Here is a 25,587-nt window from a genome sequence, read left to right on the forward strand (position 1 = left end):
ATGGATAGAGTGCGAAGAACTGTCCCTGACAAACAGCCACAAACAGGTTGAAAGCTTATAGGTCAGAATAAAAGACTGAGGCAACAAAAGGAACCTCATGGTTGGTGTATGCTACTGGCCACCTGATCAAGGGGAGGCTACAGATGAAGCCTTCTTCAGGCTTGTAAGCTCACATTCTCCCAGGGACTTCAACCACCCTGACATACACCAGAAAAACAGCACGGCAAGCTGTAGGCAATGCAGGAGATTCCTAGAGTGCACTGAAGATAATTTCTTAACCCAAGTAACAGACACCCCTACCCAAGCGGATGCAATACTGGACCTGATGGTCACCAATGCAAGTAAGGTCATCAGTGGTGTCACGATTGGAGGCAGCCTGGGTTGCAGTGATCACACATTGGTGAAGTTCAAGGTCCTGAGAGACATGGGACAGGCAAGGAGTATAGTCAGGACCCTACATTTTAGGAAAGCAGAATTCCAGCTCTCCAAGGAGTTAGTCAGTAGGACCGGCCCCCCTGGGAAATAAATGGTCCTCAGGGACAGGGGAGCAGAATAGAGTCGGCAAATATTTAAGGACGCTTTCCACAAAGCACAAGAGTGCTCAGCCCCTAGATGTAGGAAAGCAGGCAGGGGAGGTTCAGGCTAGATATCAGAAAAAAATTTTTCATGGAAAGAGTCATCAGGCACTGGAACAGGCTGCCCAGGGAGGTGGTCGAGTCGCCTTCCCTGGAGGTGTTTACAGAATGGGTGGATGAAGTGCTTAGGGACATGGTTTAAGGGAGTGTTAGGAATAGTTGGACTCGATGATCCAGTGGGTCCTTTCCAACCTAGTGATTCTATGATTCTATGAAAGGAAGAGACCAGCATGGCTAAGTCGAGATCTGCTGGTCAAACTCAAGATCAAGAGGGAACTGCACAGGAAGTGCAAGCAGGGACAGGGAACTTGGAAAGAGTTTAATACAGTACAAATACAGCATCTAGCATCAGAGTTGACAGCCAGGGATAATTGTGGTTTAATCAATGTCTAGGGTATTCATCACAAATAGCAGACCAAAGCAAGACACAACAATATTAGTATTCTCCAACTACATATTTTGTACTTTTATAAGCAGTGCTATATGATGTAATAATAATTGTATGCTTTCAGACATCTAATTTTGTGCAAAAGGCTCAGACAACACTGTGGAACTCTCTCAAGTCCTCTGGGTTGAATATTGCTTATCTCCAGTCAAGACCAGGACAATCTTTGAAAGGGAGATGTCAACACTAAGGAATATGTACTCAGGAAATAATAGTGGGTGCCTGATACAGGGTATTCATGTCAGTGAATACCAGAATCTAAACAAATGCCTCAGCACAATGAGAGCATAACAGTGCCTCTGTGTGTCATCACTCATGTAAGAGACAACTTCAGGATCTTAATTACATAAGTCATTAAAACAACCCCACTCTCCCTCTCAAACAGAAACCAAAACCCAAAAAAACCCTCTAACTAATGGATTTGCAAGCCATGCATTCAATAGAAGATTAACCTTTTCCAGATTCTCTCTCTCACAATCTTAGCCATGCATATGGGATGGAACACCAGCTGCCTATCACTTTTCCTGCTACCATCAGCTGGAGAGGCATATCCTGCAATTATGCCCAATACTGTTTGTTGCAACAGCTGGGGGTTGCTTCAGGAAAACCCCCAGCACAGATCAGTTGATAAAGACAGACGCCTGTCCACCACAGGCCCTGAGAGGGAGTGAGACAAGAACTTTAACAAATATTGCTGGCTTGATCGCGGGTACTTATTGTTGAATGGCAGGAAATTGTCGTTAAGTGAGGCAGAAGACCCTTTTGTATTAGCCAATACTGAGCTTGCTTTTTGTAATATGTATGAGCCTAAATTAGCTGTAACTGGTATAAATATAAGTTAGCTACACAATAAAGACGACATTTGCTTGCATCAAGCTGCGTCCCGTCTCTTAATCGCGGCAAATTGGTGCCCCGTGTGAGGCAGGCTGATAACCACCTATCTGTGTGGCATGCCGCGAGTCCCTCGGAACTTTGAATGAGCTGCTGAAAGGAAGCAGGATCCTGGCCAGGAACAATCCCTCTGGAGAATTGAGGTGAGCCGTGGGAAAGATGGGGAATCAGATGTCTTCCCCCGAAAGAGACGTATATGAACTCATGAAAGCCCTTCTTAAGAAACAAGGTAAAAATATTTCTGGGCATGATCTTAAAGTAATACTTAAATGGGTACAGGAAACGATACCCACCGTAACCGTATCTACTATATTTACGCGGGAACTCTGGGATGAAGTAGGGTTAAAACTGTGGGATGCAGCAACCACAGGGAATGCTGAAGCACAGCGTATGCTCCCGTGGTGGAGGAGTATTTTTGAGACTTTAAAAGTACAAGAAAAGAGCCCCCGAGACAAGGTGAAAGGGGAGGAGGACTTTCCAATTATCCCTCCGTTATCACTAGTAAAGGATGGACCCTCCGCGGTACCAGAACTGTGCGCCGCTGGCTGTCCTCCTGAGGAGGATCCCTTTGATCCAGGACCTTTCCGAAGGCCTGGATCGTCCAAAAGGAATCTGCCGCCCGACATCATAAGCCTTTGGAGAGATAAAGACGGAACAGGGCTGCACAAAATAATAGCGAGGAATCAGAGGAGGTAGAAGATGGCGTGGCAGAGGAAACACCAGATCTTCGCTGGAAATCAGTTAGTTATGAAGCGATAAAAGAAATTTGAAAGGCTGTAAAAAGAAAGTATTGACTGTTTCGTCACCAAGCTGCCCACCGCCCCAGCGCTCGAAACAGCCACCGGCTCCATCGTATACATGAATAATTCACAGCCGTCATAGGATAGTCCTCTGCCACGAAAATGCTCTACCAACCAAAGACTACTACCTGTTAAACAATTGATACAAACCTTATTTTGTGATATATCTGCATGTTTTAAGTGTTGTGTGTGTTCGGTGCCGTGTGTAGTTTGAGTATTCATACCATCATGCTATTCTTATTGACCGGTCGTAAAAAATATTGTATGGGTATATTAAGCCAGCTCTCAAAAGAGGGGTTCTGTGCGTGTGTATGCGTGTGTGTGTTTAAAGCGCTTTAAACGTTTGTAAGACTTGCAAATTGGGGTTTGGTTATATTGAGCCTCTGTTTTGATTAATCTTAAAAATGCAACTCTGAAACCTTTCAATCTCAAACGTCCGCTAAGCCGGCAAACAGGTAGATTTACCTGGGACCTTTGAAGTGAAAGGCTGCAGAGGACAAGATTTTAAAATACATAGCTGTGTGTGAGTCTCCCCCCCCATACTCCTGATTTTGTTTGAAAGTCAAGGTTTTTTTTGTTTTGTTTCAGCTTGGGAGTCCTTGTCTCTCTCTCTGGGGGAGTGACGGTTTGTGAGGAGCACTCTGCATTCCAGTGTCCCTTGTCGGATCGGCGGCTGCTGGGTCCTAGTGCAGACAACTGTGGGGGGAGTTTTGGCCGGACACTGATGGGGACATGATTTAAGAGTCCGGGAGGAGTGTGCTCTGAGAGTAAAAAACTGCAAAGGAATAGAAAAGTTAATACATTTGCACCCTTGAGAATTTCCATACAGGTAAAAACAGATAAAAGAAGCCAGGGGATAAACCGTTAACATTAAAGAACCAAGGAAACCAGCAACCCAGCATGCAGGGTAGACGTGTGACAACAGTCAATGCTCCTGCTTGGATCTTTACCACAGCCTCTTCAATAATAAGGGATTGAAGGTTTCGCTGTAAGCTTTTGGTCTTATTGGTAACGGGTTTGAGTGCTTGGTTAATGGGTCATTCGAGTGTCGCTTTGCAGGGTCTTTTTGTGTAGCCTGGTGTTATTAATTCTGCTTTTACTGGACAAATACAAGTTATGGTATATATTCCTTTCCCACCTGTGTACATCACCCAAAGCAGTTGTGTTACTCAATTAATACCATTTCTAAGATTGTGGTAGAGAAAATAGGCCTTCAGGTCGCACCTGGGGGAATTCAAACCTGGAAGTGTTTTGGGTGGAAAGTTTTGAATGCCACAATTGAACCCCTGCAAGGCAAATTACAAATAGTAGTTAAAACAATTTACAAAAGCTCCAAGGAACAATCAATCGAGTTAAACCTTCTTTGGGTATAACTAATGCAGAACTAAGTCCATTATTTGATCTTCTTAAGGGAGGACATGGCTTTAACAGCACCTCTTACTTTTAAGAGTGATGCACAACAAACTTTGAGCAAAATTGGAAAAGCCATTACTCAGAGAAAAGCTCATAGACGACTTGATGGTCAGGCATTTGGTCTAACAGCACAATTAGTACCTTTTAAAAGTAAAGCTCCTCAAACTGAAAAGAAAAAAAAAAAAAAAGGGAGAAATATTACCTCCTAGTGAAAGAATTGCAAAGGCGACTTATGTGTTGAACTTTTGAACTTTTTACATTTAACTGGAAATAGAACTAGTCCTCCTATTGTAATCTATCACCGATCCTAGAGTCAGGACTGAATAACCAGGACCAGCAAGGTATCAAAGTACTATACAAAGACCGGGACTCAGGTGAATGGGAAGGACCTGTTGAGCTAAAAATGACAGGAAGAGGTTATGTTTCGTTTGTCATTACAGACAGCAGTCCAAGATAGGTTCCAGCGAAATAGGTCAGTAATAATGGATGCTTGTGTAATGTATAATTGTACCTATAAAATCACTCAAAAAGGTCAGAATGTAAATGCTAGTTTACCTGTGCATAGAAACGAAACAGCCTTGTATAGTCATATCTTTCCTAAAGTATCACGCTCTTTTTCTTTTCCAGTTGCTTTGCATGTAGAAAATTTTTGTCTGATTAATGGAGTTAAAGTGTGCAGAGGAATATTGTCAAAATTTAATTGCAGGCTATGTAGCCTTGGATGGTTTACGTTACTAACTCCCAATCTCACTATGATTTATAACAAGAAACGAAGTAAACAAAACAAACGATCTATCCATCAATTTGGGGCTGACTGTGAGAGTACAGTCACCTTTCTGGGAACCTGGAGAAATTGTAGCTGCCTCGGCATTAGCTCCTGGGGTAGCAACTGCAGCAGCCTTGACAAAGCTGACAAATTTGGGATGTTGGTTGAGTAAGCAGACTAAAGCTACTTCAATGGCTTTGACTGGCTTGTTAGCGGATGTTAATAGTGTTAGGCATGTTACGTTACAAAATAGAGTTGCAAGAGATTTTTGCTTTTAGCACAGGGACATGGTTGTGAGGATTTTGAAGGTATGTGTTGGCATGAATCTTTCCGACCACTCGGAATCTATTCATGCGAGCATTCAACAGCTTAAGACTGGAGTCTCCAAATTACAACAGAGTGGTAGTTGGGACTGGTTAGATAAACTCTTTGAAGGATGGGGACTTCCAGGGTAGTTGAGAAGCCTTGTAAAAATGGTCTTATATGCTTTAGGTGTTTTTGTCTTGTTATTACTTTTATTGCCGTGTTTATTACAATGTTTGCAAAGGTTGGTAGCGCGATCTATGAAAAAGATTCTTGTTGTGCAACAGGAAGGGGGAGATGTTGCAACAGCTGGGGGTTGCTTCAGGAAAACCCCCAGCACAGATCAGTTGATAAAGACAGACGCCTGTCCACCACAGGCCCTGAGAGGGAGTGAGACAAGAACTTTAACAAATATTGCTGGCTTGATCGCGGGTACTTATTGTTGAATGGCAGGAAATTGTCGTTAAGTGAGGCAGAAGACCCTTTTGTATTAGCCAATACTGAGCTTGCTTTTTGTAATATGTATGAGCCTAAATTAGCTGTAACTGGTATAAATATAAGTTAGCTACACAATAAAGACGACATTTGCTTGCATCAAGCTGCGTCCCGTCTCTTAATCGCGGCAACTGTTTTGATATGATGTCAAACACGTGGCTTGGCCCAATAATGTGTCCATTTCAGATGTCAATTATAAGGATAGCTGTTATTTTTAATAATAATAAAAATGCTTCTTCAGAATAACTCATCTTTGTTTTCCAATAACATAAGGTGTAGTTCAATTGTTAGACTGAGAAATGTCTGCATTTTTACACCCTATCACTTAAACTTTTCCATACCCTGCAGTGAGAGCCAACTGCATCCCAAGCAATAGAGACTTAAAGACTTGCCTTGCATGTGGAGATGTACTATAAGCAAATCTTCAACTTCAACATACACAACGTGTGTCATTTAAACACTATCCACGAGCCAGAAATACAAGATGTTGTTTGTTGGAAGGGTGATTTTGCTTTAGCTTAGTGGGTGCCTCTGTGTCTCTCTTTCACATCATGCCATCAACAAAGGTTAAAAGCAACCCCAGGGGGTTCACCTTACTCCAGTCAGAAAAGTTTGTCACTAAAGAAAAAGTAGGAAGTGGATGAAAGGTGAACATGGATATACATGTCCAAAGGAAGGAAAAGGAGGATAAAAAACAATAGAGAAGTGACAGAAAGAAAAAACTTTGAGCTAATGATGGCAGCTAAGTAATGCATATTGCATCTCACTGAGGATGGCTGAGAGGACGTGTGAAGCTGGTGAAGGGGCTGGAGAACAAGTCTTACGAGGAGCGGCTGAGGGAACTGGGGTTGTTTAGCCTTCAGAAGAGGAGGCTGAGGAGAGATCTTATTGCTCTCTACAACTACCTGACAGGAAGTTGTAAAGAGGAGGGAGCTGGCCTCTTCTCCCAAGTGACAGGGGATAGGACAAGAGGGAATGTCCTCAAGCCACGCTGGGGGAGGTTCAGACTGGGTATCAGGAAAAAAATTTTCACAGAAAGGTTCATCGGTCACTGGCAGAGGCTGCCCAGGGAGGTGGTTGAGTCACCATCCCTGGAGGTATTTAAAAGACGTAGATGAGGTGCTCAGGGACATGGTTTAGTGGCACACAGGAATGGTTGGACTTGATGATCCAAGAGGTCTTTTCCAGCCTGGTGATTCTGTGATGCACTCCAGCAAAAATAACTGCTTTAATAATACATACATAGTACATAATTGCATAACTGTTGTGAAAAGACCAAACTAGAGTGTCTGTTCAGATGGTAATATGAAAGTGTCCATAACACATTCCTGTACTGAAGACTTCGAACCTACAAGCATACACAAGGATAGCGTTCAATGCTAACAAACAGCCACAGAGATGGCATTGCCAGATTCCTTGCAGCTCAGCTTTGGGATGTAAAAGAATTGCTTGTACCAGTTGCTGAAGATTAACAATAAAATTTTAATGGAACAAACAATTTGAGGTTACTACACAAAGGTACAACTGGCTACTACCTGTGAATGAAAATTTGTACAAGTAATAATCAGCAAGCATAATAGGCTTACTGTAGCAGAAAACCAATAACAAAAGCTTTCATCTTTCTTCTGAGCTTGAATGGGAAGGCAAGAATAGAAAGAATAGAACGAATCCCTATTTCTCTTCTGCATAGATCAAATGAAACCTTTAAACATTACACAACCTGTGATAACAAGTAATCTTGCCACCAACAGAGCTTAATTGTATTTCTGCAGTTCATTATCTATCAAAGCCCATAAAAGGTCTGAAGGTGGCCAGGAGCTAAGCTTACCAAATCATGCCTTCCCATTCTATGTAAACCATGCCAGGGAGTTGTTTCTTGGCCATCCACCCCCTCGCCTTTTCCCAGGAGAACAGTTTCGGGTACATTGGCCCTTCCAGAACATCAGAAGATGTTCTCCCATAACACTTCAAACATTAGTGATGTTGATCTGGGAGGCTGAACTGACCCTTCATTACATAAAGGGAGAGAATGGATGCAACTGTATGTCGAAATGCTTTGGCAACCCAAAAAGATAAGTTAGAACCAGAAAATAATCACACTGAAAAATGTTCTTGCAAAGATACAGCTAATGTTATTCTCTAAGAAGCATTTAAGAGTAACATAATCGTGCAAGAGGTAAAAATCATCACGTTACAGCTCTTCTAGAAACATTTGTTAAATACAATCTATGCAAACCTGTGTGAGCACCTTTATGCAACCGAAGCAGATCAACAAGAGGCATTATCAAGAACAGCATCATCTTCAATGTTCAGTCAGGTATGTCTCTCATGGATAACACAGCCATGCCTGGGCATAGACAACTATGACATACTGTGAAAATCCAAAGGTCTTTTTGGAATTAGCTAGTAACCTTCCATGACAAGAATAGATAATGACTCAGATTAATATCACTGAAGTTAATAAACTGGATCTCTGCTTCATCAGGGCAAGAATATTACTTGACTTGTTTTTATTAACTTTTTAAAAGAATAAAGCTATAATAAGAAAGTAACTTTTAGATAACACAAAATATCCTTAATTAACTGAAATACCAATACATCCAACAGAAGCTTACTGTTGGGATATCCAAAGCTCAGGAAGAAAGTAAAGTTAACTGAATGATTATCTTTCACAAGACAAGATAAAACTACACTTGGCTCACAAGCTTGGTGTACAACTAAGATCAGGTTCAGCTAAATAATAAATAATAATAAGTTTCTTATTTTAGGTAGACAGACAAAAACCAAGTCTGAAAGATTCCTCAGGGGAAACAGGATTACCACAAGGAATGCAAACCTATGCCACCTTCAAGCTGCTTCAGCAGCATAAAATGAGTAAGTCCAAAAGGAAACATTTATTTAACAGATGCATTCCTGAAAGTGCAAAATATCAAACTGTGTAGCCAATGAGTACCTAATTGAGGTACCTAAGTCGTATTGTTCGCAGTAGGTACACTGTATTAATAATTTAGTTAATTCTGCTTTGGAATTCTCTAAGGACGGAAATAACTAATTTTTTTTTCTATATTTCAAATCACGCTTGACTAGCATAGGTTTGTTTAAGAAAAGGGACAAATGTAACTTTATTTAAATAATAATTGTTCATCAGATGTCACAGAAAAAGTAAAGATACACTACAGGGACAACTCCTGTTCATTATCAGTGAATTTGATTGAAAACTTTGCTCAAGAAATAGAATATGCTTAATTTTTCTCCTCTACATCTCTCTCTCCCTTCCACCTCCATCTTAAAACACTAAAATATTCAGTCCTACGAAGTGACCTGGGGATAATCTGGAGCATTTGACCATTTTGCACTGAGAGCTGAGGAAAGCCTTTTTGCCACTGCTTCCTGTGAAAACAGCATCAGGCCGTGTCTGCATGAGGAAACTATTCCCCAAAACTTAGCGCTCATACCTACCTTTGAACCCCTAGGAGAGGATGAGGGAAAACCACTTGCTTTTAATCCCGGTCCCTGAAGCATACTTGGAGATATAAATCCTACACTTACTCTCAAAGGTTGTTAATCTTGTCTAGATTAATATTAACACCTAACCTAATTAAAGGCTGCTTCTAGCCAGGTCTGAGGTCAATCTCCTAAACAATCGGAAACAAGGATGGAAAGCAGAAACTACATCATTCTGCATCACTGAGCGAATTTGACAAACTGTTTAGTAGAAGATCTACTATCCTTATTTTGATCCCCAGCATGCATGCCAAGCATCTTACCTGGGCATCTGTACAGGACTATTCACAGCCTGATTACTGCCTCCAAGAACTCTATATTAATCTGTCAACTCATACCCATGTCATGCACTGTGAGAGTACCTCACATTGTCTACTGTTCCTGTGCTTACAACACACTTAAGCAGACACTCACTTACTACCACGTTTATTGACAGAGAAGTACCACACACAGCCTGGAGCCCATTTCCTTCAGTGCATTTAGCCAACACAGAATTCATGCTTCATTCAGCATGTTATAAAATTAACTCTCTTCTCACAGTTCATGTCACCTGGAAAGACAGGATATCAATTCTGAATTAACTGTCTTTCCATATATGCTGGTTTTGGCTAAGGTGGCGTTCATTTTATTCATAGTAGCTAGTATGGGGCTGTATTTTGGATTTGTGCTGTCTTGCTAATTCAGGGATATTTTAGTTATAGCTGAGCAATGCTCAGAGTCAAGGCCTTTTCTGCTTCTCACACAGCCCAACGGCAAGGAGGCAGTTAGTAACATCAGCAAACACTCAAGCCAATGGATATTATTTAAACACTGCAAGCCTTCTTACTAACATCAATGAGAACTCTCATGTTAGAACTCTCATCAGGGCATTATGATCATGTGCATGCTTCATTGCAAAGACATGTTGAATATCTTTCCAACAACAGTTAAATATCTTCCCAGTAATATATAACAACTGGGAGCTGAAAGCTGTGCATTTTATCCTAAATTTATCTCTTTAAGAAGTGCTTTAATTCTGAATGCACTGACAACACTAATAAAATGTCAGAGAACAGATAAACATTCCTGAATATTATTTACCTGGCTGCTACATTTAAGTCCTATATCAACACATTAAATACACGTATTTAAACTTACCTAAGTTAGAGTAGGTTTTAGCACTATGCTGTCTTTCTAATAGTACTCCTAAAAGTCTCAGGCAGATTTTCTTACCAATGTGGTGGTATCAAACTGACAAAGTCTCTCAGTCCCCAATAACTCCTGATATCCTGAGAAATGTCGTGATTGAGGCATATATAGAATTCCACGCTTGTTAACAAAACTCTCTAGGAATGCAAAATAACCAAGACAACTTTTCCCAAATCTCCAAACAGTAAGGCACACAGAAAATGTACAGATATACATAACACAGAACAAATTCTACCAGTATTTTTTCCTCGCCATAGTGGCGTTTTGAGGGGGTATCAATTATTGGATAACTGTTTTATGCAGAAAGAAGGAGTAAGGTAAGAAGAAAACTTAACTTGCCTTCTTTTTCTAAATGACTTCTAGGCAATCCTCCAAGTCTGATGACTTACTGATTACCTCTGCCTGTGACCAATGTCTTCCACTATTTCTTTGTTAGCCCTATGGAGCCCTTCAGTCTTTCTAACATTGCTCCAGAAAGTCTGTTAGCTTATTTAAATACTTTTCCAAAGGCACACCCTCATGAACAAGCCCCTCATAGTCTAGTAATCTTCTCTCTCTTAGGATCCCCATCACAGCACTCTGAAGGTTCATTTCAGCTTGGGGGTTAAAAAATGTGAAACTTTGTCTTCCCTATCACGAAAGCAAACAGAACTGCATGCAAAATGAACCTCGCTCTTTGACATGACACGGTCAGGTACTGCACTGCAAGGCAGACGCATAGTGATTTCCCAAAACCAACCTATGAGGCAAGCTTTTCCAGTTGAGGAGGAGTTGAAAGCACAGTCCAAATAACCTCAGCCTTCTGGGTACCTCTTGGGGCACCTCCCTCCTCAGACCTCCTTCCCACTGCCCAGAGGCAATACTATGTCTTTCCCTGCAAAGGGAGTTGTAAATAAACCCAGGGTTGTAACATACATACCTGAAGCTGACCCAAGCCAGACAGTCGCTCACTTTTAATTTGTTTTAAATATCATAGAATGGTTTGGGTTGTAAGGAATCTTAAAGATCATCCAGTTCCAACACCCCTGCCACTAGCAGAGACACCTCCCACTAGATCAAGTTGCTCAAAGCCTCATCCCATCTCCAGGAGCATCTCCAGGGATGGGGCATCCCCAGCTTCTCTGGGCAACCTGTTCCAAAACGTCATCACTCTCATAGTAAAAAATTTCTTCCTAGTATCTAATCTAAATCTGCCTTCTTTCAGCTTAAACTCATTACTCCTCCTCCTATGCCTGCATTTCCCATAAATAGCTCCTCCCCAGCTTTCCCGTAGGCCCTCTTCAGGGACTGGAAGGCTGTTATAAGGTCTCCCTGGAGCCTTCTCTTCTGTAGGCTAAACAAGACCAACTTTTTCAGCCTGTCCTTATACAGGAGGGGCTTCAGCCCTACGATCATTGTCGAGAACTGGCAGCAGGGACAATAAGTTCTGCAGCTGGGTGCTAGACATAGGCTAAAAAGGTGGTTCCCAGAGTGAGGGGTGGGCTGTTCCTGACTTCTGGAAGCAACAGCTGCCACATGGCAGCTGATGTGGGGGGCGGGCATGGTTCCAGAAGCAGCTGCAGAAGATTTAAACAGCCCCTAGGAAGCACAGCAACAGGAGTGCTACAAACAGGAGGGGGGGCGCGTCAGAAAAGCAGGGTGCAGCAGTTTGCACAGGAAGGGTGAGCGAGGAGGGCACTGGAGCTCGGCCAGAAGGACCAGAAAGCCATAGCATTCGCTTGGCAGAAAATTAAGGCTGCTCCAGGCTCTGCACCAGCTGTAACTGATGCAGCCTCCCAGACAGAGAGCCCCAGTGGGTGCACGCTGCCACCCAGAAACCAGGCTGCAGGGTGTTCCCCCTTCTTGCACTGGTATGGGACACCAGTGGGGAATTCAGTTGACAGAATTGTGCTTGGGTGAAGGAAATCTTCCGTTTGGCGACAGAACTCAGGGAGAAGGTGAGCAGGCTGAGGAACACCAGAGAGTGTGAGAGGGAAATTGACCACTGGAGCAACATCTTATGCTCACTGTCCCAGACCCAACAGCCAGGCATGCTTCACATGATGGAGGATTCTCCATCCTCTCCCCATTCAGCGGAAGAGAGAAATGTAGGAGACAGAGAGGAATGGCAGCAGGTTCATGCCCAGTATAGCAGGCACCTACCCTGTGTCAACTTCAGCCTTCCAGGTTCCTTTGCACAATAGATATGAAGCTCTGCAAGTAGAAACAAACCTCAATGAGGACGATGGGTCTCACAGCCTAGCAATATTCCCTAGGTTAAGACACCCTAAGTTGTCCATCAAAACAGCTTCTGTTAAGAAGAAAAGACAGGTTATTGTCATAGGGGACAATAACCTGCAGTAGAGTGCCCCTCTACTCAGCACAAGGTGAGGCTGCACCCTGAATACTGTGTCCAGTTTTGGACCCCTCACTAAAAGAAAGACATTGAGGTCCTGGAGTGTGCCCAGAGAAAAGCAACAAAGCTGGTGAGAAGGTGCTGGAAAACAAGTCTTATGAAGAGTGGCTGAGGGAAATGGGGTTGTTTAGCCTAAAGAAAAGGAGGCTAAGGGGAGACCTTATGACCATCTACAACTACCTGAAAGGAGGTTGTAGAGGTGGGCGTTGGTCTCTTCTCCCAAGCAACAGGCCATAGGACAAGAGGGAATGGCCTCAAGCTGCAGCAGGGGAGGTTAAGATTAGAGATTAAGAAAAATTTCTTCACTTTTCAATTTGTAAAGACTGCCTATAAACAAAAATGCTCGGTTATATCATTTTATCATTAGTGTGACATCTTTCTTCACTCATGCTTCAGAGGCAACTCAGCTCTATAACATATGATTTCGTGCTCCGTAATAAAAACTCAAGGGAAAGAGAAGCAAGGGGACACACATCCAAGATTATCACGTTTGTCTTCCCAAGCAACTGTTGCATATCTCCTATTCTCTCTGTGTCTTGCAGCAGAAGGGAGTGAGAAGCCAGGTGGTGCTTGGCTGCTACTCAGAGTCAACTCACAACAAATAATACATTTATTGACAGAAATGGAAGAGAAAAAATTTCAGAGACCCAGTTTACTCTTCCTTAATCTTTCAAGGAGAGGACAAATTGTTCCCCTTTAGAGCAGTAAATAGGGATAATGCTTTCACATTTCTTGAATAAATTAATCAGAATCGAGTTTCCAAATACAGACTCACTAAGCAACTCAGTTCAGCAGTTTTCACCAGTTTCAAAGAAAGGAATGGTTGATACAGATGTAAATGTTTCTGTCTATATTTTAAGAAATATTTGAACCCATGCAAGTTCACTTGCTGTACAAACTCATCTAGTTATTCTCACAACTTCCTCAATCTCATTTACAACTGGAAAACTGAAATTCATTCCACAAATTACCCAATAAATGCTTCAATCACTAACCCATCATTCCATGTATTCTTACTTACATCATTCTATTCTTACTGTATGAGAAGCTATGATTACAATTCAGGCCAGCAATACCAGGTTCAGTTTATTTTTCAGGTCAAGCTCCTAACATGCCTTTAGGCAAGCAAGAGTTAAGCACGGCTCAGAGTAAATACATGCCATAGAACAAATGATGGGAAAATCTAGGAAGATGTATAATCCGCATTCCTAAACTGTGATGCTTAACTCAGCATACAACAGAAAGGGAGAGTTAGCAACTTTCATCTGCCTAAAATATCATGTAGTCAAAAAATTCTCCACTTTCCTGTTAAAGATATACTTCTCTTGCACCAACAAGATTTAACAAGCCAGAATAAAAGTTTTAATTTGCATCTCAGAGATGTGTTCAGCTAGAGGCCAGCAAACACACTCTAGTAATACAAATAAAACACCACCTGCCCTTTCAGCAAGGACAAACTGGTAAAAGCCTAAACAGTCCACCATAGTCACTGTGGCCTAGTTAAGTCTTTCCTGGTTTCTCCTTAGCCAAATGGATTTTCAGCAAACTACACAAATTTTCATACATCTTCAAGCAGAATATTCCATACCAAGTAACTAGAATAACCTCAATGAACAGAAGGCATAGGAATATTTAACATCACTAGTAAATTCAGTGAGCATAGTGACCATAGAACCAGAAAGTGCTACCCCTTCTTCCTTCAACAGTGTTTTTAGGTGTCTGCATAAAGTAGTGTCATAAGTTGACTCGTCCAGCAGACAAGCAGCCACACAGCCTCTCGCTAAACCCCCACCTTAGCAGGACAAGAGAGAAAATAGGAAGAACAAAAGTAAGAAAACTTGTGGGTTGAGATATAGACAGTTCTACACAACAAGAAAAGGAAAAATAAAATTAAAAAAAAAAAACCAAACAAACCAAAACCAATACTATCAAAGGAAAGGAAATTGCTCACCACATAGAACCAGAGAAAAGTTAGTCTCGGAAGGGACCTTAAAGATCATCTAGTTCCAACACCCCTGCCATGGACAGAGACATCCCACTAGATCAGGCTGCCCAAGGCCCCATCCAACCTGGCCTTGAACACCTCCAGGAATGGGGCATCCACAACTTTCCTGGGCAACCTGTTCCAGTGTCTCACCACTCATGCTGAAGAAATTCTTCCTTATATCAAGTCTAAATCTGCCCCTCTGCAGTTTATAACCGTTCCCTCTTGTCCTGTCCCCCACAAGCCTTTATGAATAGCCCCTCTCCAGCTTTCCTGTAGGCCCCTTTCAGGTACTGGAAGGTCGCTATAACATCTCCTCTGAGCCTTCTCTTCTCCAGCCTGAACAACCCCAAATCTCTTAGCCTGTGCTCCAGCCCTCTGATCATCCTTGCAGCCCTCCTTTGGACCCATTCAAACAGTTCCATATCCTTATTATGTTGAGGATCCCAGAACTGAGGTCGGTAGCTCTCAGGAACGTCTTTTCTACCCTTTGCAAAAATGGGTACGACGTTACCCTTCTTCCAATCATGAGGGACTTCTCCTGGCTGCCATGACTTTTCAAATATCATGGAGAGTGGTTTGGCAACCACATCTGTCAACTCCCTCAGGACTTCGGGACGCATTTCATCAGGTCCCATAGATTTACATATGTTCAGGTTCCTCAGGTGTTCGTGAACCTGATCCTCCTCTACAGTGTGAGGGGGTTTACCCCCCGGTCACCATCTTGCTGTCCCATGACCCAGGAAGGGACAGGACAGCAGTTATTGGTGAAGACTGAGGCAAAAAATTACCTCAGCCTTCTCCTCATCTGTTGATACATGACCACCATTTTCAACCATCAGTGGGGGTATATTCTCATTGATCTTCCTCTTTTGACTGACGTACCTGTAGAAGCCTTTCTTGTTAGTCTTTAAGTCCCTTGCCAGGTTCAGCTCCAGCTGAGCCTTGCCCTTGCTGACTTCATCCCTACACAACCAGGCGGTGTCTCTATACATGTCCCAGGTTCCCTGTCCCTGCAGCACTGCCTGTGCAGTTCCTTCTTCTTTTTTAGTTTCACCAGCAGGTCTCAACTCAGCCATGCGGTCTCTTCCCTTTCCTGCCTGATTTTCTATATGAGGGGCCTGAGTGCTCTTGCACTTTATGGAAAGCTTCCTTAAACATTTTCTGGCTGTTCCGCTCCCTTGTCTTGGAGGACCATGCCCCAGGGCGTCCTACCAAGTAATTCCTTGAAGAGCTGGAAGTCTGCTTTCCTGAAATTCAGTGTCCTGACTATGCTCCTCACCTGTCCCACATCCCTCTGGACCTTGAACTCCACCAGTGCGTGATCACTGCAGCCCAGACTGCCTCCGATCCTAACGTCACTGATCAGTTTGCTTGTATTGGTGACCATAAGGTCCAGTGTTGCATAGTTGAATTCCAACACAACCCTTGCTCCCGAAGCACCTGAAAGGTAAGCCTGAGGACACTAGAGATCACCATAAGTTTTACAACCGAAGCTGTCACTTTATCACTACCAATGAAAACGAAACAACTAATGCTCAAAAGGGAAGAACGCTCTACATGATCGCATGCCGGTTTTTCTTTCTGCGTTCTTCGTCCTGTACATTTATCAACGCCAGGACTAAGTACTGAAACTATCCAGGCCCGTTCAACACGTATGCCCCCCCTCCCACCTTACAACACCCCCGTTATTCCTGTTTCAATAAACACACACGGCGGCCAAAACCAGACACAGAGCGAGAACAGGACCCGGCGTTTATTAGCGCCCCGGTCCCGCCCGCCGCCCGCGCCCCGGGGCTGGAGCAGCCGCTCGACCCCAGGCCCCGCTGCCCCAGGGCTCCCCGCCCGCCTGCCCGCGAGGAGGCCAGGCCGGCTGCGGCCGCGCTGCCGCGAAATCCCCGGGCTCGGAACGCGAGGGAGCCCCTGCAACCCCCGACCCCGTGCCGGCCCCAGCGCGCACCTGCCTTCCGGCCTGCCGGTTCCGCTGCCGCAAAGAGCCGGCTCGGCGCGACACTGCCGTAAAGAGAGCGGGCGGAGCGAGGCCGTTCCCGGCGCTCCGCGAACGCCTGGGCGGGGTCTTGTGGACCGTTATCGCTGCCCTGGCTGCTGCGCTCAGCTCCCGTCCCGGGCTCCCGTCCCCGGCTCTTGTCCCGGACTCCCGTCCCCGCTCCAGCCTCCAGCGCCAGCCGCAGCCCCGGCTCCTCCCCCGTGTCTGCTCGGGGCGGCTAAACGCGTCCCGCCGAGGTAGCGCGGCCGCTGAGCTCGCCCTGCGTGGTCAAAGACTCCGGTCATACCGAAAATACCGGCAAATCAATTCTCTTAAGACTCGTTTTGGAGTTTTAGAAAACGAGCGTCCTTTGTCAGAGTTGGGCAACATGAGGGAGTGATCTACATCCGTCGCGTGCAGCGAGACAAGGGCTGGGACAGAATGTGTTTGCCATGCATATGTATATGTATAAACTTTCACAGAAATTTTATCCATATTCTTTTATAATTTTTAAGGTCTAATTTTAATGTTATTATTAACTTCACAGCAGTTAAAACTCGTGGATTTGGTGCTGGCTCCAGCTCTGTCTAACCTTGCATTCGAGATAGGGAAAGGCTGCAAACAGAGCTGATGACAAGAAAACACATCTGTTCAGCACAGATCACACTTTACACAAGGTTTTATCATCTTCAAAAAGTGAACAGCATCTGGAAAAACACTTCTTGAAAGAAAATGTGATCAGAGGGGCATTTGGTCTTACTTAAAAAAAATACAATTACTTGCGTGAAACGTAACTACTTTAGCTTAAATCAAAATAATTCCAATTTTGTCATAGTAACTACTTCCCATATCAGAGACAGCTTCTGGTGGCATCTCTGCCCCTGTGTTAGGACCTTGGTCTTTCCTGGACTGCATTTCCCTGGCTTTCAGCCCTCCGTATGCTTTCCTGGCTTGTCCATCACTGCATTTTTACTGCTTCCTGAATCACATCTGTACAGTAGTGTGTGCTTTCTGTGCTCTTCCACGCTTGCTTACTCAGCCTGGTAAGTTCTTGAGCAGTGGCGTTCCTAAGCCAAAAGCACAGCAGTAAAATGATGCTAAAGACTGAGCTGTGCAGAGAGAGAGGGAAAAGAATGAGCAATGTCAAATAGTATTAGGACAAAACCATATTGCAAGGGGGAAAAAAAAAGTGGACACCCTGGAGTGTCTGGGTGTCTGAATACAAATGCAACTGGACTCTGAGAGGCTTCTAACTGGATAACTGTTAGCATTCAAGTTATTTATTTCTAACTTCTGTCTTCTCAAGTGTTTTTTTCTATGTTCTGTCTTGCAAAGCATGCAATGGCATTCTTCTCTTGATATCACTGAGCTGCTTTCATCTGTGCCATTCTGGGAAGTATTCCGCTTATACAGAAGAAGTCAAGCTCTCATGCATGTATGTGCCTGTGTGTATATTTGTACAGTTGGAGATGTTAAAAAGCATGCTCCCAAGAAGACAAATATATTTCATCCCTTGCTAAAAAAAATTACACAGTGTAGAGGAATCATAAAACATGTATCTTGGATTTAGTAGACAGTTATGTGAAACTGGTTGTAATGTTTCTAGGCCACTTATCCTTACACTATTTGATTAGTCTAAACACTGGAATTCCTGAATTTTTGTATTAGTTCTATTTAGTAATCATGTTGTAAAACATCTTCACAATGAAATAAAGTAGAACTAGCAAAGTATTACAATTAATGTCCTGTAATTTGATGCCAGATACCTTAGGATTTCAATTTTTGTAGCATAATTTTACAATCATAGTCTCAAATCAAATGTGCATGGTCTAAGCTAAATGTAATTGAAAAAAAGATAGCATCTTAATGTAATTAATAAAGAGAGCAGTCCTTTTACAAATTCGCCTAATACTCTTTTTAAGGAATGTTTTTATATTCTTTTTTAGTGCATATTTTTAATGGCAGGGGAGGACTACCTTAAGGTAAGAGGAAATTCCATTATAGGCTTCTGAGTGCAAGATCCCATAACAAATACTAGAGATATACCCTTCCTTCCTGACTCCTTGAAATACAAACTTCACACAGAAGCAAATTTCGAGCTTATCCAAATCAAGAGATGTTTTCTTTTCATAGAGGAGAGACTGAGGCAAATTTTTCCACATGGGCGTGATTACGTTTGTAGGTAAAACCCCAGCATGGTTTCTAATAGATAAACAGCAATACAGAAATACTTGATTATCAAGGCTGCCTTCCATAGTAGACATTTAGGATGAATTCTGCAAAGCTCAGCTTTGGCAGGAATACCTTGGCTTACAAGATCATGTTACTTATAGCTCTCATAAGATCACAGGCTTTCTAGCCTTGTCTGTGTTGCACTCGGAACCTTGTTTGTAAGCAAAAGAGAACTCACCATATATATAGGACCAAGAACTAAGTTTCAGCCCAATTAATGTTTTAACAGTCTAACAGTCCAAGTTATTTGCTAGAAAGAATTCTGTTACTTTTATAATGCAGTTAAAAAACATATTGCTTTTATGTTGTGGTTACCTTTCAAATGTTCCTTTGGATCCTAAGGTCAACACTTCTGCACCTCGTAAGGAGAATGCAGGAAGGGTTTACAAGATGTTATCAGCATCATGAGATCTTTCCTGTGAATAATGTTCCTGGTAGGGGTTTTCTTCTTTTTGCCAGGAGGAGCATGATATTGCTACTTTTCTCCTCTCCTGTTCTGTAACCTGATTGTGTGCGTGTTTGTTTGTTTCCTTAACACAATCTGCGTCCTTCTCCTTGGTTCCCAAGGAGAGTGTGAGAGTTGCCCTACAGGCTTCCCAGCCTCAGTTGACAAAAATTACTATCGTTTTGCACAAACTGACTTCCTTAGTTTGTCATATGTGATACTAACCGCGCTTAAGATAAAGCAGGTCATGCCATGGTCATTTGACCACTAGATGACTGTTAAACCAAACTAAAACTAACTCAGGCTGAGACAAGCCCACACAAATTCTGAAACCCTGCACTATCAAGTCATAGAATCATAGAATCATAAAATAGTTGGAAGTGACCTTAAAGATCATCTAGATCCAATCCTCCTGCCATGGGCAGGGACTCCTCCCACTAGATCAGGCTCTCCAAGGCCCCATCCAACCTGGCCTTGAACACCTCCAGAGATGGGGCACCTACAGCTTCCCTGGGCAACCTGTGCCAGTGTCTCACCACTCTCATAGTGAAGAAATTCTGCCTTATGTGTAGTCTAAATTTGCTCCTCTCCAGTTTATACCCGTTGCCCCTAGTCCTATCACTACAAGCCTATGTGAACAGTCTCTCCTCAGCTTTCTTGTAGCCCCTTCAGGTACTGGAAGGTCGCTATAACATCTCCTCAGAGCCTTCTCGAGGCTGAACAACCCCAATTCTTTTAGCCTGTGCTCGTATGGGAGGTGCTCCAGCCCTCTGATCATCTTTGTAGCCCTCCTCTGCACCCATTCCAACAGTTCCATATCCTTCTCACATTGAGGATTCCAGAACTGGACACAATACTCCAGGTGGGGTCTCACAAGAGAGGAATAGAGGGACAGAATCACCCTCCTCAACCTGCTGGCTACACTTCTTTTGATGCAGCCCAGGATACGGTTGGGCTTCTGGGCTGCAAACGCACATTGCTGGCTAATGTCAAGCTTCTCATCAACCAGCACCCCCAAGTCCTCTGCATGCCCTCTCTCAATCACATCATTCCCCATCCTGTATTGAAACTGGGGATTGCCCTGACCCAGGTGTAGGACCTTACATTTGGCCTTGTTGAACCTCATGAGGTTCTCACAGCCCCACTTCTCCAGCCTGTCCAGATCCTTCTGGATGACATCCCCTCTTCCGGTGTGGCAACTGCACCACTCAGCTTGGTATCATCTTCAAACTTGCTGAGAATGCACTCAATCTCGCTGTCAATACCATTCATAAAGATATTACACAGCACTGGTCCCAGTATGGCCCCGTGAGGGACACCACTCATCATGGACACCACCACGATCTCCATCTGGACTTTGAGCCATTGACCACTACTCTTTGAATACGATCATCCAACCAGTTTCTTATCCACTAAACAGTCTACCCATCAAATCCCTGTCTCTCTCAATTTGGAGAGAAGGTGGTTGTTGGCAACCATGTCAAAGGCCTTACAGAAGTCCAGATAGATCATATCCATTGGTTTACCCATGTCCACTGCTGTGGTTACCCCATCATAGAAAGCCACTAAATTGGTCATATAGGACTTGGCCCTGGTGAAGCCATGCTGGCTGCCATTAATCACCTCCCTTTCCTCCATGTGCTTTAGCATAGCTTCTAGGAGGCTCTGTTCCATGATCTTCCCAGTCACAGAGGTGAGGCTGACAGGTTGGTAGTTCCCAGGGTCGTCTTTCCTACCCTTATTAAAAATGGGTACAATGTTACCCTTCTTCCAATCACCAGAGACTTCTCCTGATTGCCATATATCATGGAGAGTTGTTTGGCACCCACATTGGCCAATTCACTTAGGACTCTGGGATGCATCTCATCGGGTCTCATAGGTCCCTCAGGTTCCTCAGGTGGTCACAAACCTGATCCTCCTCTACAGTGGGAGGGGGTTTACCCCCCTGGTTACCATCTTGTTGTCCCATGACCCAAGAGAGGTGAGGAGAGTGGTTGTCAGTGAAGACTGAGGCAAAAAGTTGTTAAGTACCTCAGCCTTCTCCTCATCTGTTGATATGAGGTCACCATTTTCAACGAGCTGTGAGGGTACACTCTCTTTAACCTTCCTCTTTTGACTGACATACCCGTAGAAGCCCTTCTTGTTGGTCGTCACTTCCTTTGCCAAGTTCGGCTCCAGCTGTGCCTTGGCCTTCCTGCCCTCATCCCTGCACAACTGAGCACAAGCACAAGCGTTCCTATGTGCTTGCTAGGTTCCTTGTCCCTGATTCCACTGCTTGTGCAGTTCCCTCTTGTTCTTGAGTTTGACCAGCAGGTCTCGACTCAGCCAAGCTGGTCTCTTCCCGTTCCTGCCTGATTTCCTGCATCTGGGGACTAAGCGCTCTTGTGCCTCATGGAAAGCTTTCTTAAATATCTGCCTGCTCTGTTCCGCTCTCTTGTCCCTGAGGACCATGTCCTAGGGCGTCCTACGGAGTAACTCCTTGAAGAGCTGGAATTCTGTTTTCCTGAAATTTACGGTCCTGACTATACTCCTCACTTGCCCCATATCCCTCTGGATCTTGAACTCCATGAGTGCATGATCACTGCAGCTCAGACTGCCCCATATCCTAATGTCACTGATAAGTTCACTTATATTAGTAACCATGAGGTCAAGTGTTGCAACCTCTTGGCTGGGGGTCTCTATTAGTTGGACTAAGAATTCATCTTGAGTGCACTCCAGGAGTCTCCTGGATTGCCTACAGCTTGCCGTGCTACTTTTCCAGCATATGTCCGGGTGATTGAAGTCTCCGAGTAGGATAAGAGAAGGCTATCAGATGATCAGGCACGATTTCCCCTTGTAAGCCCGTGTTGCCAACTCCCAATAAACTTCTTTTCTTACAGATGCTTGGAGATAACATCCAAGATGAGCTGTTACATCACCCTTCTGGGGATGGAGGTGAGGCTGACTGTTGTTTCCCGGGCTCTTCTTCTTGCTCTTATATATCTTATCTCTAAATACTGGATAATACTGAAGAAAGAGAAATGGAAGGGATAATTGATTCACGTAGGTTTTGGAAAAATAATTACCAGAAAAGCAACAGCATCACAGACCCTCCTTATATCAGTGATGTTAGTTTCTAACCAATAATGCTGAGATCTAGTCTTCACTATTACTTGTCTCAGAATATGGGCATTCTGTGTTTCCAGTGTGACGTATTCCTTAAAAGCAAGGAAGTTGTGTTGTTGTTTATGCCTTATGAAGATGACACTTAGACTAGATGATAATCATCTAAAGTTACTTCAGAATACCAACAAAATTTTCACAAGAAAGAAAAGGTCACTCTTCTGGCCAGACAGAAAAATCGTTTTCTAATTTTAACCAATAATTGATCCCTCAAAGCAAGATTTGACTAATCAAATGGCAAGAAGAACAACAGTGTTCTCAATGGGTTTTGAAACTGGGGCATAGTCAGAAATTGCTCATTCGGCTACACTTGCAAACGTCATCCCAACACCATTTTTTGTTTGCTTCTTCCAAGTCCCACAGCCTTGTGGCAGGATGCTGGATATCCCTGTGAGCTCTGCTGAAAGCGGGACATCTTTTTCAGTGCCAGGTTTTAGGCTGTTACACTGCTAGATGTTTGCCATTCTGGCATGCCCTGTGTGTAGCGTAGCTCTATAAAAAATGTTAGATTTTGATCACAGGGTTTGTTTCAGAAATGGATTTGTGAAGAAGGCTGGTAGCTGTTAGAAACCGGCAAGGGTCCGCTGTAGCTTAACAGCTCACTGCTTACACAAACTACTGACATACGTGTGTGTATATGTATATCTAGGCAAAGAGGGAAACTCTCAGGATTTTGTTCTACCTAGATTATTGTTGTGGGTTTTTTTTTTTGTGTTTTGGTTTTTTTTTTTCATCGGGGGTTTCTCAGGGACCTAAGAAGCATCTAAAGAAAACCTAGATGTTTTTACGGAATGCTCTGCTGACAGAAGATGGGATAGTGCTATAGAGTTTCATGTCATGTATACTGCAGGGGAAGAGGCTGTTCCCGACAGCAGCAAAGCAGAAGCAGCAAAGAGAGCATAGAATAATTTCTAGCTCAGAATTTTTAAGTCCTGCTTAGTCGGTAAATTGGAGAGTGACTTCAGGCAAATAATTTCAAAAGTTATTAGAAAAATAAAGAGAATATTTCAACATATCTAGTCAGGCACAGATGACAACACTTGCCCTGTTTGGAAAGAAAAATGTCAATGAAAAAGAAAAACAGAGTGAAGTTAGGAGACACTTAGAAAAGTGCTGTCTGAGGACACTAAAGATAGAGCTGTCCCAGTAAGGGTTGAGTAATATCTTGTGCTTTGCAAATTGCTAAAGTGGGTGTGCTTGATGCTGGCTTGGGACATAAAATAATCAATAAATAGAGTTTTGAATAGTAAGTCTTTTGTTGTGGACACCATAGTTTTTCACCTATTTATTCAGAGGAATTCTCTTAGCCAAAAGACTTTTTAAAGTACTTCTATTGAAAAAATGTTGAGATGTTCCTGCTGAGACTGTTTCTTTGTACTTCATAAAGGACTTGTAAGAATTGTCCAGGTAGCCTTTAACACACATAATAAGTATGATTATCCTTTTTATGTGATTGTTATGCCCCTTCTGCCTTTTGAAGACTATTCAGGGAACCAATTACTTGTCTTGGAGACAATTGTGTGAACTGAGCAGAAAAGACCCTTTGACAGACTGATCTTATTTAAAATGCTAATAGTTTGACTGGAGAGATGTGCTTTTTGCCACGACTCACAGATTTCTGTTTGGTTATGTGGTAAAAATCTGGTCTGAACACTCAGAAAGGGGCACAGAGAGACAGTGGCCGTTGCGGGTACCTGGATTACAGACACAGAGGACACCCTAACCAAGTTCCCCCCCCAAGGGAAACCCAGGAGAGCCTATTAGCCATGATTCTCCAGAGCACCTTTCAAACTGAGGGGGTCACTGTGTAGGGGTATGGGACACATTATGGGGTGCAGAAAAGCATTTTGTGATTGTGCAGGACTTGGGATGTTTAGGGAAGGAAAGAAGGCAGGGAAGGTTATGAATGTAGGGGATCTGTCAAGGAGCAATCACAGGAAAATAGAAGAATAAGGGGATCTAAGAGGCCAGTTGCAGGTAAACAAGATCTGTCCACTTGACTGGCCATGTCCTGTGCTTAATCAGTGCAGTCTGTCCTATCTTCTTATCAAAATACTTTTTCTAACCCTTTTCCTGGGTAGGAGGCTTGATGTTATGTGTTCATGTCTCTGTGATGCCAATGAGTGTGTGATCACTTTTGAAAAGCTAACTGGACTAGCCAGTAAGTAGGTGCAATGGCCGGGGAGCCATGTGTGCATCTCAGGATGAAACCAAGGAGGAGCTAGGTGCTAGGGACTAGAGGAGTCCCAGATATTTATGTGTATGTTTGTGGCTGTGAATGAGGGGCTCTGCATCAGCAGCTGGAGCAGGGCTGTGGCCTTACAGGTTTGGATGTCCAGGTGCCAACAACTGGGGAGACTGGGATCTAGGGGCAACTACCGGTCAGAATGGGTCTCTGAGCCCAGCTGGAGAAATCCACATTATTCATATGTATATGTCCATTTCACACTAAGAGACCTTCATCCTGCTCAGACAGAAAGGGGAATGGGTGAGGCTGTTGCTGCTGTTTGTGTGAGAGCTCTATATGTCTGTCTGTATTGATCTGTGTGACCAGTTACGTACATATGTACATATGCAGTGTATATTTACTCTGTGTGCATATGCCACAATACTGGAAGTATATTCTCAGCCTTGCTGGTTGTTGGACCCAGGGGCATGGATTTGCAGCAGCCCCACCTCTGCCAGGCTACTGGATTCACTACCGCTCTGTAGTTTCGTATTTATCATTTAATGTCATCTGATCAAACATTTTTTTTTATGTTCTGATCACAGAACGATGATTGACTACAGATCACATTGGTGACAAAGCTGCTTCAGAGACAGTAATGCCAAATTTACCTTTTGCGCTCTGACATAGGGGCAGTGTATTATACATGACTTATGTGAGAATTACAGAAGTACAAAGAGTTGAAAGCATTCCCTATAAATTACTAAGAATTTTG

General features: G+C 43.4%; 1 protein-coding gene across 3 annotated transcripts in view; it reads right to left on the reverse strand.

The window, feature by feature from the left end:
* Positions 1-16,878, reverse strand: part of ASCC3 (activating signal cointegrator 1 complex subunit 3) — a 265,663-nt gene extending 248,785 nt beyond the window's left edge. For 2 of the 3 annotated variants that reach the window (XM_054061493.1, XM_054061496.1), the window contains exons 1-2: positions 16,780-16,819; positions 12,583-12,633 (exon numbers count right to left, since the gene is read on the reverse strand). The gene's annotated coding sequence lies outside the window, so the exon portion shown is untranslated. Of the gene's footprint in view, positions 1-12,582; positions 12,634-16,779 lie in introns of all 3 variants that reach the window. The other variant, XM_054061495.1, reaches the window with a different exon arrangement.
* Positions 16,879-25,587: the final 8,709 nt, after the last annotated feature.

Source organism: Cuculus canorus, chromosome 3 (assembly GCF_017976375.1).
Source record: "Cuculus canorus isolate bCucCan1 chromosome 3, bCucCan1.pri, whole genome shotgun sequence".
In the NCBI taxonomy this organism is placed as follows: domain Eukaryota; kingdom Metazoa; phylum Chordata; class Aves; order Cuculiformes; family Cuculidae; genus Cuculus; species Cuculus canorus.